At 26.8% G+C, this 18,266-nt stretch overlaps 1 protein-coding gene across 12 annotated transcripts in view; it reads left to right on the plus strand.

Annotated features, from left to right (window-relative positions):
• Positions 1-315: 315 nt before the first annotated feature.
• LOC142321817 (membralin) overlaps positions 316-18,266 on the plus strand; it is a 261,594-nt gene continuing 243,643 nt past the window's right edge. For 9 of the 12 annotated variants that reach the window (XM_075360229.1, XM_075360228.1, XM_075360235.1 and 6 more), the window contains exons 1-2: positions 316-610; positions 12,828-13,012. The gene's annotated coding sequence lies outside the window, so the exon portion shown is untranslated. Of the gene's footprint in view, positions 611-12,827; positions 13,013-17,200; positions 17,222-18,266 lie in introns of those variants that run through there. The other 3 variants (XM_075360231.1, XM_075360232.1, XM_075360233.1) reach the window with 3 other exon arrangements.

Genomic DNA, 18,266 nt, shown 5'->3' on the forward strand with positions numbered 1-18,266 from the left:
AATTACGAAAAACTATTTTTACATCTATCATGTGTATTTACGATACTATTGTGCGAAACGTGTATCAAATTATTTTAGCTTTCCCGGGTTTAGAACTGTTACAAGAAGTTCCTCGTGGCAGTTTGTGGAATTAAATAATAAACGAATCGTTAAGTTTTTGTTTCGTTTAAGTAATGAAATTATAACGTTATTCGTGTATTCTGTTAATTAGGAAATTCATTGATAAATTAAATTTATATATAAGAAAGATATACAATTTTTGTTAATTCTAAAATTTGCTAACTTATCAAAAAATGTAACTGAAGAAGAGGAAGTCGTTTTAACAGACATGAGATGGAGAAATAAGGTCTGTACTGTATTGACAGCTTATAATTATTATTATTATTTAGATTGGAATTTCTCGTGGTCGGAAGATTTTGCACAAGTTTTGGGTTTAAGTAATGTGATTTTCTTAAGGATAAAAATTATTATTGTGTCATTTTCTTCACATTTTATTTATCAATGAACGACAATAATTTGTACTTCATAAAAGTAGTTATTGGCCTACCAGAATTTATTTTTACTGGTGTATTTACGTGATGTCAGAAATAATAGGAAATAGCTGATAAAGGTAAGTAGTCTGCACAGTGCATATGTCATGCTTTATGAAACCTTTTACCTTGTTTTACTGATTTTTAACCACCTAACTTTACTAGATAATACGTAACAATCTGACATAATTTTTGGTCATTTAAGAATTCACCTTTCTTATAACCTGACTTTCGTAATTATGCAAAGTATAACTTTGTCATAGTATAACCTAAATGTCAAAATCGGAATCTGTTTTTTTTTTTAAATGAAAGTTCTTTTTTTGTTTTAAATTATGTAATGTTTGAACGATGTAATTTTACGAGTTTGGTACTGTGAATTAATTTTAAAAAAAAATGCCTTGTATTAATATATTTAGGTTTGAATAATTTTTGAAAAGTATTTGTTATTAAAAAAAATGTACGTATTTAATTAGCTGTCGAAAAAATACTTAAGCAGGAAATTAAATTATTAGGTTATCGTAAAATACCCTCTAGCCAAATATACTTTTATATTTAAAATTTAGTTTTCAGTTTTGTTTTATTTTGTATAAAGGTTTGCATGATAGCTTTTCCATGTAATTAGATTTGAATTTCAAATCCTGTTATAATAATTGGGTGTTAAATACAAGGATGTTTTTTTTATAAAATAATATGCTTATGTTAGGTTAAGATCAGTTTATCTTTGCATAGTAAGAATTATTTAATTTTATAATGTGTAGTTATTATTTTAAAGTGATTGAAATATATCACATTGTAGCAGCATTTAATATTAGTTTTTTATTATTAAAAATAATAAAAATAAATTTATAAAACATTAGGGTAGGTATTACTATAGATTATATAAAAAATAAATTTAAAAAATGAATTCTATACATTTGTATCATCAGCTCTTTTGTTATCTACCCTGTTGAATGTAATTTTGTTTTGATTCAACATAATAATTCCATTAATTTTGATTTATGCCAGGCATGACTTTTTACACTTGTTAGTAATTTATTAATGAAAATTGACCTTAGTTAGGGTATGAATAAGTAGGCCTGAATAGTGTTTATTTTTCCTACAATTTGCTCTTAATATTCTCTCTTATAGATGATGTACCAAGTTAAACCTAAGATAATACTTTAAAAATATTTGCTAGTTTTTATTGTGTATGTTATGTAATGTTTGTTATTTCATCAGAATTACTTCCTTATGTTTTTTTATAAAGTACTCACAGTGTGTCCAGTCTACACAATATTATGTATATGTGCCCTACATAATATTAAATACAGTCACTACTGTTTAATTTATATATTCATGAGGTGTGTGTACATGCGTCATTGTTGTGAGTACAATAAATTATTTGTTTTAGTAATCAAATTTCTGAAAATAAAGCTAATGGCTAGTTTGAAATCAAAATCATCTAATTTGCCTACAAATATTATCCATGTTAATTTACACTTCATATTAAATACATAGTTTTTAATTTGAAGATTTGTCATTAATTTGATAAGGAATGGTTCTCAACATCTAACATTAATTTATTTCTCTCCTTTTGTGATATTTTATACTGAAAAATATTAATCATGTTATTCATGTATCATTCTTAAATATCAGTATAACTTTAAATTGGTTCCTTACAATTGAGAAGAAAAAATTGGTAACTATTAAATGTTTTCTAATCTGTCTTCATTTTAAATCAGACAAACTTGCACTGTTTACTATAAATAAATAATTTTTTTTTATAGTAATAGATTATTTTTTGAGTTTGTTGACAGGTGACATTGTTTGATTTATCGTTATTATTATTTTTTATTAAAGAAGATAAATAGTCTTTTGAGAAAATCATTTGTATTAAAGTACAAAAAAGGTTTTTTAAAATTAAATGTCTGTATGAGTAATCTTAGTGTAGTTATTACAGCTACTGGACATGAAATTACTTAATTGTTCAAATGTTATACAGTATGTAATAAATCCCAAACTATTGTTGTGTTTGATGATAAACTTGCTCATATGGTGTTAGTTGTTGGATGTTTATTAAGTTTTAACTTATATATAAAAAACCAATTTTAATATTATCAATTATAAAATTTATCTAGCCATGTTTAACACAGATTGAATTATTTATTAAATTATTTATATGATACACGTTCACAGATTGGTGGATTCTGTTTGTCAAAAAAATCAAATTTGTTTGATTTTAATAGGTCATACTTGTCTTTAAGTTGGTTGAGGTATTATCTTTATAAGACTGCTTGTATTATTTGGGTTGAATTTAAAATTAATTTATATGTATATGTACTTATACATTTTAAACTAATTTTCAAGATATACTGTGAATTAAAATCTGTGTCAAGAATTATCTCAACAGGCTAGAGTGAATGTTGTTAGTACAAGTATATGTGTTAATGGGTACAAATTGTGGAGCATTAACTTATTGAGAAAATCTGTTTATGTACTAAACAAAATAGTTGACCGTATGTAGTCATAGGGTATGGTGAAAGATTGATTGATAGTGAAATCTCTACTTCATCAAAACTGTTTTAGATCTACTTTAAAAACAGTTCATGTTAGTAAGAGTGAATTATAATCTTTTCCTGTATGTTGGTTACTACAGTGATTTTTTTGTTCTTTTTTTTTGGTTCTGCCAGTGTTGACTAACTGTTGGTAAATTTTTATGTGGAATGTTTTTGGTGTTTTAAAAGAAACATTTAATCAAATTAAAATTATAGATGATCTCATTTTCTCCTGTCAAGTTCGGGTTCTTATTAAATAAAAAAATTATTTTCTTTAAAAAAAATAAAAATGTATGAATAATAAAATAATACCTTTGAAAAGGAATTGTAGAATCACATAGTTTGTAAAAACTATGGTCTGGGGTGTGTGTTAAGTTTATAATGATTTTGAATTTCATGATTAAATGTTGCATAAAAAATTAGATAAAATGAATTATGCATAAAAAATTTAGCCTTTTTAATAATATTATTGCGCTTCAGTTTGAATAATGCTAAAATAATAATGCATATGAAAATACAGCATCTCCCTTTTTCAGCCAAGTTTTTTAATTGTAGGTGCAAAATTAGATTTCCTTGTTTATTAGTGTTAGTCAAACATTAAAAAAATAAAAGTTAATTGACATAAAAAGTTAATATTAACTTTTTTTTTATATTGAGGTTTTGCTTTTGCATTTCTCATTTTAGCCTGTCAAATTTAATTCTTTTGGTTTGCACTCTTGTTTGCCTCTTACATTATTTTACTTTATTGTATTTCTTATCTTGAAATTGTTACCTGAGTCTTGTGGTCTTATGTTATTTAGTTGTTGGTGACCTTGAATTGGTGTTTTATTTAAATCCTGGTATCAGTTTCAGTTGCTATTTATTATGTGGTTATTTGTAATAGTTAAAGTATTTTATATTGATTGGGCTACATTATGTTAGATGTAAACACAAAGCTGGAATATTTAATTTATTGTTGGAGAGGAGTTACAGGTAATATTTGAGAAACGCACTGAATAAGATCTTTTTAATTATTTACCTGCATTTGTAGACTTTTGTTACTTTTACATTTGGCTTGTTTGTTAGGGTGTAATGTTAATGTTAAAATGCAGTATTTTATTTTATATTTTGAAAGTCAAAGTGTAAAATGAGGAAAAATATTTTTAGTTCATAAATATTTATTTTTTTGTTGGGATGACTGTGCCGATTCTTTCCCTCACTGCTCCTTAAATGGAGGGGGAAAGGTAGTATGTTTGAAAGGTAACTTTGTTTGTGCCTCCTTCCCCCTTTAACTGTAAATTGGTTGCGTTGGTGTTCATGTATTAAAAAATTGATCTCAATTTTACAAGTGACTATAGGTTATGTCAGTGGCCAGTCTGAAAGTCATCAGACATAATCATAGCCATTATTTGCTTATTGCTGAAAAAATGTGTGTGTGTGTGTGTGTGTGTGTGTGTGTGTGTGTGTGTGTGTGTGTGTGTGTGTGTGTGTGTGTGTGTGTGTGTGTGTGTGTGTGTGTGTGTGTGTGTGTGTGTGTGTGTGTGTGCATGCACACGCATGTTTATACTATCTTTAAATTAAAGATATTGATATTTTTGTACATACATGTTAGAAATGATCATGATACTGTTACAAATTAATGAAATTCATTTCAGCACATTTAAATCAGTAAGTATGAAAATTAAAAAAAAAAACTACCTGTAGGTAATTCTTTAGAGAAATAGTTACAAAATACCATTTTATTTTATGTGTTTATCTGTATAAAGTATGTGCAAAATGTTTATTTTATAGTAAAAAAATCTTGATAAGTAAGGTGTCACGTACTCTTCATCAGTATTTGTTATTTCCCTGGGTATACACAAAGTTGAGATAAAAATTTATAAACCTAAAAATATGCAACATCATTCAGTATCTTGTCTATTTCAGAATTTATTTCTTCATTCTAATTAATTATTTATTTTATTTACTTCTCTACCTAATTATTTACAGTTTTTAGTTAAATGATGAATGACTATTTGGGGTTTATTGTTTTTATTATTTATTTCTTTTAAGCCTGATTTTTCTTAATTTTAATAATTGTGGTAAATATGTTAACACACTATTTTAACATATTGTGGTTAATATGTTGCTTTATATTAACCATCAAAAGTGGATATATGATCTTGGAAGTAAATGACTTTAATGATTTTAACAAAAAAAATATTTTTGTTTTGTTGTTTATAATGATAGCCAACAAGTCAGATGTTAATCTTTTTTTTTTGTACATTTGTGGTATAGAAATGGTGTTCCCCTCACACAAATTATTCTCTCACAGGGAAAAATGTTAAGCTAAATAATTTTTGTCGATATTTTTAGCCGATTCAAAAATTGTGGAAGTATTTAGTACAAGTTTTTTTTTTTTATGTTCAAGCTTAACACTTAGGTGATATTGATAATTTTCTTTACTTTCAAGGGTAGGTTGCTATGATTGTCCATCTAAATTATTTGAAAAGAAAAATTATCTTGTTTTTTTTTAGACTATTTTAAGATTTTTGCTGAAATTGTTGCTAGAAATTGATTGTTATAGCATAAGGGTGATTTATATGCGACTTAATATATCTTACTATTTACAATATATTTTCATTAAAATTTAAAAAAAATTATTGGAAAACTTGCAGAAAAAAATATTACATATTCTAAAATATGTAATAGCTCATCATTGATGAAAGTCTATATTTTTTGTCTCTGTATTCCCTTGAATTGTATAAAGATGCAGGATTCTTCTTTCATGCTTCATTTAAATGTCTTAGTTTTATGTGGGCAAGGAATTTGTAGGCATATCCATATTTTAAATTTAAAAAATCCAAAAAGTATAAGATAAAATGAAAAAAAAAAAAAAATCTTTGCCAAAAAAAATGAAAATATAGTTTTTCAGTTATTCTTAAAATTTTGATTTTTTGAAGTTTATACCAAATTAATAGTTAGTCATTAGTAGTTGCTTTAAATTTATTTTTAACTTTATAATATCTTATATATATAAAGAGATAGAAAATGTATACTGCTTTATGGTTTTATTAATTTTTTTAAAGTTTATTTAAAATAAGGTTTATTATTAAGTTAGATTTTCAATTTTTTCTTTAACTTTTTAAATAAGTTTGAATAATTTTAACAAATTTCAGTTTATTAATTAGGTATATAGAATAAAATAACTTGACCGTTTATTTTTCAAAATGTATAACGGAGAACTAGTTTGATTTTATCTAGAGACCAATGTTTAATTGGTTATTCAAGATTCCACATTTATTTTTATTCATTTTAATTTATAAATTGCATTCATTTTTGAATGTAATATTAAATTTTGTGTTCAAAATTAAATGCAATTAGGTCCATATGAGTACTCCAGTGCCATTTTAAAGTGTATTTAATAATTTATTTTAAATGATTAAACCAGCCTACAGTTCTGTAGGCTGGTTTCACTATATCAATGCGTAGCCTCTATTTTATGTTATTGCTTCCAAGTAATAAAATAAAATACTTCATTTATATGAAGTATTTTAAAATACTTTATACAAATGAAGTATTGTAAAATTGAAAAATTTTGGTTTTCAGATTTCAACAGAAATATCCATTTTGACCATCCCTGAATCCACTTTTCAATCCACTATTTTCAGTATGATGTCATACATACATACGTGTGTATGTATTTCACATAACTCAAAAACGATTAGCTGTAGGATGTTGAAATTTTGGATTTATGACTGTTGTAACATCTAGTTGTGCATGACCTCCCCTTTTGATTGCAATCAATTTAACCAAAAATGTCACAAAAAATTTGGATTTTGGACTTATTCTTAACTGCAGTAATAAGCCCTCATTGGGAGCTTTTCAACGATATATCAGAAATCGAACTTATTTCCATTGGTTCCAGAGTTACAGCCAAATAAAATTTTAATAAATGAAATTTTGGATCTTGCAAGGGAAAGGCACATCGGTTCGAATCAGAATTTATTTCCTTTTTATTTTTTAATTTAAATATATTGATTTATTAATAATTATTAACCTCTGATTGTAAAAAAAATTTACAATAAATAATAGTTCAATAATAACAATAAAAAAAAAATATGAAACATTTCAGAAGTTATTAGTGAAATAAAATGTTATATACTTTTCATTTAAAAAAAAATTGATCTGGACACCACATGATTTTCTTATATGCCCATTAAATTACATATACACATTTTTTTAGAATGAAAAGTACATAAAATTTTATTTCATTAATAACTTCTGATATTTTTTCATAAACTTTTTTATTATTGAATTATTATTTATCGTAAATTTTTTTTACAATTAGTGGTTAATAATTATTAATAAATCAATATATTTAAATTAAAAAAAGGAGATGAAGTCTGATTCTAACAGTGTGCCTTCCCCTTCTAAGAACCAAATATTTCATTAAAATTTCATTTGGCTACAAATTTGGAACCAATAAAAATAAGTACCACTAATATATTGTTGAAAAGCTCTCAATGGGGGCTTATTAGTGCAGTTAAGAAAAAGTCCAAAATACAAAAAAAAAAATTTTGGGGCTTTTTTGGACGCTTTTTGTTCAGTCAATTTCAATCAAAAAGGGAGGTGCACAACTAGTTGTTACAGAGATTTCAACATCCTATCACTAATCGTTTTTGATATATGCGAGATACGTACAGACTTCATGCTAAAACTAGTCAAAATGGATATTTATGATGAAATCTGAAAACCAAATTTTTCATGATCACAATACTTCCTTTACTTCATACAAGGAAGTAAAAATGTGTATATGTAATTTAATATGCGTACAAGGAAGTCATGTGGTGTCCATATCAGATTTTTAATTATTATTGTTTACTGTGTTAATGTTCAGTTTTAATTCATTGAACAGCATAAATAAAAATAAATGTTAAATAATTACAAAGTAATTATTTAACATTTATTAAAAAGAACAAATTTAAACATTTAAATTTAAATGTTAAAATTTAACATTTATATTAAAAAGAACAAACCTGAAAGGTTTGTTCTTTTTAATATCCAGAGCCAGTTATCAGCATCTTCTAGAATATTCCATAGCATGTTATGCTTTTAATTTAAAAACATACCTAATAAAAGCTTAATAATATTAGCCAACAGTTACATAAAATTGCCTCCATTTTTGTGAAAGAAGGTTACTGTATCAATTTTAAGACCCCAAACAAAATGTGTAAGATCATACATTGAACTAACAGAAACACACATGATGTACACAGCACAATCCATGATTGTTTTGTAAACAATTAACTGTACTGATTATACTAAATTCTGTATTCAACTATGTACATTTCTCCTCAGATATAACTTATTTTACTGGTCATTATGCAGCCCAGCAGAATCAACTTTTGTAAATCATCTCTTTGATAATCAAACAGGTGGACAAAAACATGCATTATACATATAGCACGTGAAGATGAAGATATTTACATAAACTGTATGAAATTTCTAAACACATTAAGATTAATGAAAACAGTACATTATGAACTGGTACAAGCATTAAATCCATAGTTATGGTGTTTAGTAGCTGGACTGTGCACTTCTCACTCAGGTCTAGTGTTTTCTAATACTTATAGAGGAAATTCAGTTGAACAGTATATGTTAAGATAAATTTGTATTAAGTAAAAGTTGTTGTTTTTACTTTGCATTTGGATCCCCCCCTATCTTATTAAGGACATCTAATGTGCCTGTTCAATGGAATTTATTAAATTAGTTCTATATATACTTATAGAAACATATTAAAATCATGACTGTGTCATATGCATTTATTGTTAGTGAAAATTACCAAAATATTAACATAACTAGCAATTGTATCTAACTATGAATGTTGATTAAGTAAATGATTTAACAAATGCTTATTAAAAAATTGTTCAATTTTTTCAGAAAAGACATATTTTGTGAATATAATCAATCAGTCTGTCAGAATAATGATGCCTCTCTTAATAGTTTCATTAAATTATTGAGAAAAAAACCACTGGGTAAATAGAATAGTTCAGTCAGATTTTGAATAGCATGTAACAGTGGATATTGTGCTTTGCAATTTTTATAATTATCTAGCTGTTTCATTATTTGCGGTGGACCATACACCTTGAACATGCAGCCTATTGCAATTTTTAACATCTTTGATATTTTTTTATTTTTAAAAATATAAATATTAGTAATAGAAGAAAGCAATATAAGGCCATAAAAATACAAAAGAAGTAAATGTTTTTCAGGTTCGATCAACTTATATGAATTTAGTCTTGTGATCAATATCTTAAACGAACAATTATTGCACTATTTCATTACTTGCATGAGGAATTTTTTAACCTAATTCTTAAAAAAAATTGAAACCATCAGTATCAACTATATTGTTTACTCCATTATAAGTAAATTATTAAGAAAATTGAAGTATTTATTCATAAATCTTGTAAAATTGTTTTTACAAGATTTATGAATAAATACTTCATATTATTTCTGTCCTGCTTACTTTTTTGTGATAACAACTAATTTTATGCACTCTTTCTCATTTGCATATTTTGCAATATACGTATTTTTAATTATAAAAAGACAATTTTTGAAAAAAAATTTGTGCTGACTGTAATAAAGTATTATTTTGTAATTTGTATTTTGTTGTGTGATTAATTTTTTGTTTTTTTTAAAAATTATTTAGTTTTATTGGAAATACAGATATGCGTTTAAAACATGTTTATTATGTAAAAATTGCTTTTCAAAGGAACAGAGTGGTAGAAACCTTGTGTCTTGATAAAAATAATATAAGGACTGTTGAAGTGTGACATAATAGACCGGCACTAAGTGTTAGCTAAGATTCTCTAAAATACAAGTATAATTTTTTATCCCAAGTTTTAATCATACTAACTCTTCCATGAAAATAATTTTTGAATATTAGAATGACATTCATTAGACATTGGAATAATACATAATTATGTAATAACTGTATATTCCTGTTTTATACTACTTTAGCATTTTATATTTTTATCATTGCTAAATAATGATGTTATTTTTTTAATAATTTATCATTAAAAATTATTTATGAAGAGGTTATTTTGTTAAACATTTGTTAACGATTTTAAAGAAGTATAAGTTTAAAAAAACTTATAATAGGACTATAAAGGAAAAATATTCAACAAAATAAAAAATAATTATCAAAATTAGGTCATTTTAATAGTGTTGGGGGTTGAACTTAAAAAAATAAATAAACACACAGAAAACATATGGGTTAAATTGAAAATTTACTCCATTTTTAGTAAGAGTACTGTTAAAAACAAGATGAATGTAAAAAATCGATGACAAAAAAAAATTTTACCAAAAGAATAATTTCAAAAATATAAATAAAAAAGAACTGAAAATAATCCAGCTAGTTGTATAAAAGGTTTTTACCTAGACTAAACAAAAAAGTGTATCATCTGTGGTAGGAAAACAGATTTTTACCCTTTCATTACATAGACATAATATGCTTAAACATGGCATTATGTTATAAAGTTAAGAGGTAATTGAATCAGACTTTCTTAGGTATATTGGAAAAAAATGGCTCACCAAAATTCATTAGGTTTTGCTGCCTTCTGGATGATATTTTTTTAGGTAAATTAATTTCTTTTTTTTTGTTAAAAGTTGTACTGTTTCAGTGTTTATTGCGTGTAATACAACACTCTTACATAATGTAATGTCTATCTTACATAATGTAATATGATTATGAATGATGTTGTATACTGTACTTCCTTAATTCTATTGACTATTAAATAACGTGACTATATTTCCAGTTATTTAATAGCTACCATATATAGCCAGATAGGGTGAGTTACACTGAATTTTTTGTTGATTGTGGTCAGATTAATTATCTCAAACTTGTATATTTTAATTATATAGTTTTTAATTAATGTTCAAAATGTGTTTAATAAGATTTTACCTTAATGCAAAAAATCCGATTTGGACACCACATGACTTCCTTGTACGCCTATTAAATTACATGCACACATTTAAAAAAAATGAAAACTACATAAAATTTTACTTCATTAATAACTTCTGATATTTTTCATATATTTTTTTATTCTTATTATTGAATTGTTATTTATTGTAAAACTTTTTTACAATTTGAGGTTAATAATTTTTAATACATCCGTATTTTTAAATTAAAAAAATGTTACAAAAAAGAGATGAAGTCTGATTTGAACTGGTGTGCCTTCCCCTTTTTAAGATCCAGATATTTCATTAATAAAAATTTCATTTGGTTGTAACTCTGGAACCAGTGAAAATAAGTACCACTTTTGATATATAGCTGAAAAGCTCTCAATGAGGGTTATTACTGCAGTTGAGAAAAAGTCCAAAATACAAAAAAAAATTGATTTTGGGCTTCTTTTTGGACACTTTTGGTTCAGTCGATTGCAATCAAAAGGGAAGATGCACAACCAGATGTTACAACAGTCCTAAATCCAAAATTTCAACATCCTACGGCTAATCATTTTTGAGTTATGAGAGATATGTATGCTTGTACAGATGTCTTTACTTCATACAAGGAAGTAGAAATGGAAGTCGACTAATTTTAGGCACATGTTTTTTTATAACTCCTTGTGTGAAGTATTTTGCAATTTATTTAGATTAGTGGGAAGAACATTATATATTATTTTCTTGTCTGTGGATAGTTAATTGTTCTTATAATTTTTATTCATCTACAGTAGCTGCTGTTTGATTACAATTTAATCAATAAGCTTATATTCTGTTTATATCTCATCAAGCTTAAACATGTTTTTGAGATAGTATTAAATGTATTTATAGTGAATCGGTATTGTTTGTTCAGTGCTTTGCATTCTTTCATTATGTAAATTATAAAATTCATAAAAATGTAAAAAATACAATAATCCATTTTAACTTGAAAAATCCATTCAGGGATTTTGAAGTAGTTTTTTTTTTTGTAAATGAATATCCAGTTGTGGTAAAATAAATAAATAATAAAAAAGTAACATTAAATACTAAAAAAATTTCAGACAAGTTATTTCAAAATAGAAATAAAGATTGCAAAATGGAACATGCATCTTTAAAAAATGAATTAACTTTTGAGCTTCATGATTTAATTAACAGTGTTTGTTGTAGGGAGTTTAGTTTTCTCTGGATAAATGAGAGACAATTCTACAAGAAAGTAGTTATTATTACTTATTACTTTTTTATTACTTTACTTATTATTACTTTACTGTGTAGCCATTCCTACCTCTTGAAAAAAATCACCAAAAGTGAGATTTCACCATCTCTCATGTTCAACTTTATTGGTCATCTTCTCATAGAAATACCTTGAGAAAATATGATTAAATTTCTTTTTGTTTCATCTTTGCAAGACCAATAGTTTTTTAGTTATGATTTTTCCGTAAATTCTTACAATCATAAAAATAAGTAGGTGTGTGCACCATAACAAAAATGGCTGCCACAGGTAAACTGTTTAAATAAAAAAAATAATAATAATAGTTTCAAGTCCTGAAACATGTAGGAAACAAGTGGGTAAGTTTCAGTTATTTTTGAATTGGTCAAGCACCAGCTTAAGTATTTTTGGGATACTTCAAATGGATTGACCCCTTTTGTATTAGTTATTTAGGTTCTGTTACTGTGTTTGGTGGTTATTTTGGTGTTATTTGATATATATTTATTTATTTTGTGTGCATGTATGTAAATATGTAATTATTAATATATGAAATTATAATAAGCAGAAAAATATAAAGTGGAGAAGAATAATATTATTCAATTTTTCTTTCAATTATAGCTTTTTGAAAGCCGCCAAATTGAACTCAAAATAATATTTGATTCTTGAAAAAGGTTTGAGATTTTTTTTTGCACCATTTCATCCAAGCTCATCTTCCTTGTAAAAAGATATTGGGCTGTAGTACATCATTGAGTTGTAACAATTCAGTACTTAACCAACAGGAAGAAAATATATTCTCCGGACATGTATGTTACCAGTTAATTATTTTTTATATATATCTTTTTATTTTTGTTAAAAGTATTACATTGATGTTATCTAGAAAAGCTTACTATGGGATCACCAAAGAAATCTTCCTCATACATTATATATGTTAAACACAAACACTTACATGGATAAGTGAATATACTTAATAAACTAGATAATGCACAGTAATATATAGGTTTCTGTGGGAATAAACAGGTATATATACCTGGTATATATATGACAGGAATAAACAGGTTATTTATACGTAAACTATAACATTGGATTGATAATTTCTAATGTAAAAAAAATTGAAAAATGTAGTTCAGAGAATTGTTTTATTGTTCTGTATAATGGATGTTTTTCTGCATAAAATTAATAATAAAATATGTTTAAGTAATTTACTGCTTTCAGTATTATAAGAACATTCAACAAATTTATTGTAAATATGAATTAATAAAAAATATTGCAGTAATATTCTTAAGATTTATGAGTACATCTTAAAAATTGCATATGAAATTACAAGTAAATTTTTAATTTATTAGTTATAATAGCATCTACAAAAAGAAAAAAATTGAATTTTGAATTGACAAAACTGTTCTGATTGGTACATTACACAAAACTTAACCTTTTTTTCAAGTTAAAAGACAAACTATCATAAATATATAAAAATCTAATTATGTAAAATGTATTTTAAAAAAAGTAAACATAATTTACTTTTAATTGTTAATTTTTAAAAATCATAGGTGATTAAAAAATAACATATAACACTATAAACCTTAGAAAAGTATAATGTATGCATTATAAATAATTTTTGATTGAATGATTAGATTTTGTAATGATTTTTTTTTTTATAAACAGATTTTGAATAAAAAAAAAATGAATAAAGTTGATATAATCAACTTGATGAGAAAGGTGATTAAAAATTAATCACCTTTCTAATTAAACTGTTGTTAATCATTTTAATTACATTATTAATGGCCCTTTTTTTGCAGAAAAAAGTTCTGATGTGCAGTTAATAATTTAAAATAAACAATATTTTGTCATGCTGATCAGTGGATTTAATAATAAAAAAAGGATTCTTTTTATTTAGCTGTAATATTGATTTATTTGCATTGTTAAAAAAAGATTGAGTAATTTTTGATAACTCTCTGAATGATTTTTTTTTGTTTAAATATTTCTTTTCCAAATCTTGGATAAAAAATTTTATTTTGACCATTTTATAATTTTAGTTGACCTTTAATGAATATGGACTAAATCGGTTATCACTAACCTCAACAAAAATGTATTTTTATTCGATTTAATCCTGAGGATGGTGTCATTTTATTTTTGTATATTTTTGGTAAACTATTGAATAATAATAATAATATATATATTTTTTTTTCTGAAAAAGAAATAGGTATACAGTGCAGAAAAAGAAATAGGTTTGCTGGCTAAAAATGATAATTATTAACTGATCATTTTATTTTTGTAAGGTCATTTATACGGTATTCAAGTGTATAACATGAAAAGTAATGATTTCTTGACATAATGACATAACTCTTTTGTTTAATTTTTTTAACTCCTGTCGGTATAGGCTCATGAGTATATATATTGCCGTGTGTTTCGCAGCTCAATCAGGATATTGATAGGTTGTTGACAATTTAGAATGTTGATAATTACAATTTATTGGTTTAAAATGCTCAAATTACAACCAGGTAAATTAATAATAATAACAATGGTGATAAATACAACAATGATAATAATAATTGACAATAATAAATCAGTTAATAAATACAAATATTAATGTAGTAATTACAACCACAATTATAGTCAGGATAATAGTAGTAAACGATCATTACATGATATAAAACATAACATAATCAAAACGTAAGTATGACATAAAAACAGAGAAAAATACATAACATAATCAACAAAGAATAACAATCAAAAATATTACACATCAAATAGTATGATAGTAATGTCAATAGTAAGTGATAAATACAGATTACACATAAGACAGAGTTCAAAACAAATAATTGCTCGGAATTTATTCCAAGTAGATAAATATAAAACTAACCCATTAACAGAAGAAACCGCTAGTCTTAACTCTTTTTAACCAATAGTCTTGTATTAACAAACAATCATTTAGTGTTCACTTGCAAATACCTTTGCTATCTACAGTTTATGAATGAAGTCTATTGCATTATTACTTTCACTTATACACTTATAGTTTTACTGTAACTCACCGATAGTATTTCTTGCTTACTGGAATTACTCGAGGTGTCACCTTAATCGTATCGAACTGGATACTCTCCTCACAGGACTGACATCTCACACACTCATCTTGCAGACTCATACCTGTAACTCTCCATGCTAGACTGTCATTGTACATCTTGCTAGACTGTCATTGTACGTCTTGCTAGACTGTCATTGTACGTCTTGCTAGACTTATTTGCAGAACTTCGCTGAACCCACATGATTTCACACAACTCGCAGCCTCTCCTCACAGAACTGCTCTTGCGGGACCGATGCCGTAACGCCTTGCAGACTGCTTTGCAGAACTCCGCTGAACTGATTTTTGGTTTGTCGTAATGGGCTATTTATACTGTTATCCTCTTTAGCTGTCAGGCTGAATCCAAGTCGAAGCATGAGAACAGTTTCTTCAACCGAGACTTTGTTCCCATGAATTCCAAACCTGGTCTCTTCTCACTGTACAACAGGTTTTCATTGTGAATTAGCGGGCAGTTTAACAAAAGACGATTGTAAAACAGAATTATTCTGTACAAAAAGGATTCTCCTTTTTTCCCTTTATGGATTCTTCCAATTATTATATTAATTATTACTTTCATAACAATTGGTAGGAATTCGTTACTCAGGCTCGCTGTACCAGACTTATTACATTTTATATATATATATATAAATATTAACAATTAATTATGCTGAAAAATTGAAAATGCTGTTGAAATGTAATTTTAAGTTTCTTAGTACGAGGGGATAGATGTTTATTCATAAGAGTACATATGTCATGAGATCAAAAAAATTGAATAGTATGAGGGTCATTCAAATATAAACCAGAATTTTGCTACAAGGATTAGGGAAGAGCAGTGATTATGGTGGGCACTGCATGTAGTTAGTTGCATATGTTTGGAGGTTAGCAACCAGCCAGCCATGCCTGTAGGTCATGTTCTCTTGTCAGTAGCAGAATGTCTGAGCAGGAGGTACCATTGTCCGTTGCACAATGAATTATAATCCAATTATAACAGCAACAAAGGTGTCAGATTGTCTGAAATTTTGATTTGACTCCAGGCACAGTTTGGAGATGCTTCCTTGTCAAAAACCCAAGTGTTTGATAGGCCAAAAAATTTTGAAGTGGCTATGACGCAATGGAGAAAAGTCACAAATGTCAATGAGGATTAGCGTCAATGATGACAACATTCAGGATGTTCGTGACCGTGTATACCGCTGCCTAATCTTCACTGAAATTGCATCAGAAGTGGGGATAAATTGTGGGTTTGCATATAATATTATCAGATGCTTCTCGATACAGTAAAATATTAGCGAGGAGGGTTCCATGTCTTCTTACTGAGGCTTAGAGAAATGTCTGGAAAGACAACTGTCAGTAGCTTCTGAATCATTTTGAGGATGAAGGAGAGGAATCTTTAGACCATATTGTGACCTGTGATGAAATATGGGTTCACCATCAAACCCCGGGAAGCAAGAAAACAAATCTGGAATGGAGGAAAAGTAGGGAGGGGACAAGATCAAGGCCAAGAAACACTTCAGCTGGAAAAGTTCTTGTAATTCTGTGTTGGGACTCAAAAGGTGCAGTACTGATTGATTTTCTGTACGAACAAAGGATGGTAAATGTGACATACTACTACCAGTTGTTGGATGATGTCAGAGCTGCTTATCGTAACAAACGATGCTGGCAACCAATACGCAACGTCCTTCTCCATGACAGCGCACAGCTGCATGTAGCACCTCAGTCTTGTGATAAACTAACTAAAATTCTTGGACACGAATACCCACCATACAGTTCACACTTGTCACTTTTTGATTTCCACGCATTTGGTTTGCAGAAAGAAGCTTTTCGAAAATGATGCTGCAGTCGAGCATTATGTGCGCAAGTGATTGGCTGTTGGGGCAGTCATCTTGCTTTTTTATGAGGGGATGAGGAAGCTACCTATCTGATGGAGAAAATGTATTTCTGTTGAAGGAAACTGTATAGAAAAGTAGGTAATTTATTTATAATTTTATCTGATATCTATAAAGATATGTAAACAAATTCTGGATTATATTTGAATGACCCTTGAATTATTTCTTGGAATTTTTTTTATGTAGTAGTTTTTATTATTTCTTTAAACATTTATATTATTGAAATCTATCCTATCTTCTGATTATTTTTTAGCAGAACTGGAAACCTTGTTAACCATTGACCAACTAGCAAGCCAGTTCACTTAAATTTAGTTCTACATTATGTCATATTTCTTGAATGCCTGTATTCACTTGTTTTAAAATAATGAAATATTTATTTTCTGCTTGTATGTCTTTGTTTCTCAGTATTATACTGATGATCAGAGGTTTGACTGATTTTAGAAATTCCACGTTACACTTGATTTTAATTGTTTTACGCGCGCGCGCGCGCGCGCGCGCGCGTGTGTGTATGTGTGTTGAGTTGAAAATGACTATTGTTAATTTCTAATTGTAACATGTGTGTTTTAGGCTTAGATATCATTTGTTATGCAAATGTGCCGCAGATAAGTTGTTAAATGTAAGACTACATTACGTATATAGACATAGATATCTATTATTTATTTTAATTTTTAGTAATTCTTTAAAAAAATGTACCTTCAATATAAAACATAAATATTGGATACAAATATGTTTGAATTTTACATGTGTATATAAAATTGTAATAACATTTTATCTTTTTAATCCTGCAAGTGGAAAAATGTATATGTTTCCATAAATTTATTTTAATTATTAGTTCTAAATACACTCTATACTCTATTATTCTAGGGCCCCTTATTATTCTTTTCTGACCCTTTGTTAGTAATAAAATAGTAGTTATTTTTATTCCTTATTCTCTTGTAGTATGTCAGTAATATAGTTTTAATATTTGATCCCTTAATACTTGAAATATTATGTATTTCTGTTAAATAGTATCTATCAAACAATAATGGATTTATTAGTCAACTGGTTATGGTGTGTGTGAAGATGTGTAAGGGGATGTAATTTTTCCTCTGTGTCTTAATTATGTCACCAGTTATCTAGACC

Source organism: Lycorma delicatula, chromosome 3, assembly GCF_047948215.1.
Source record: "Lycorma delicatula isolate Av1 chromosome 3, ASM4794821v1, whole genome shotgun sequence".
NCBI classification, from domain to species: Eukaryota; Metazoa; Arthropoda; class Insecta; order Hemiptera; family Fulgoridae; genus Lycorma; species Lycorma delicatula.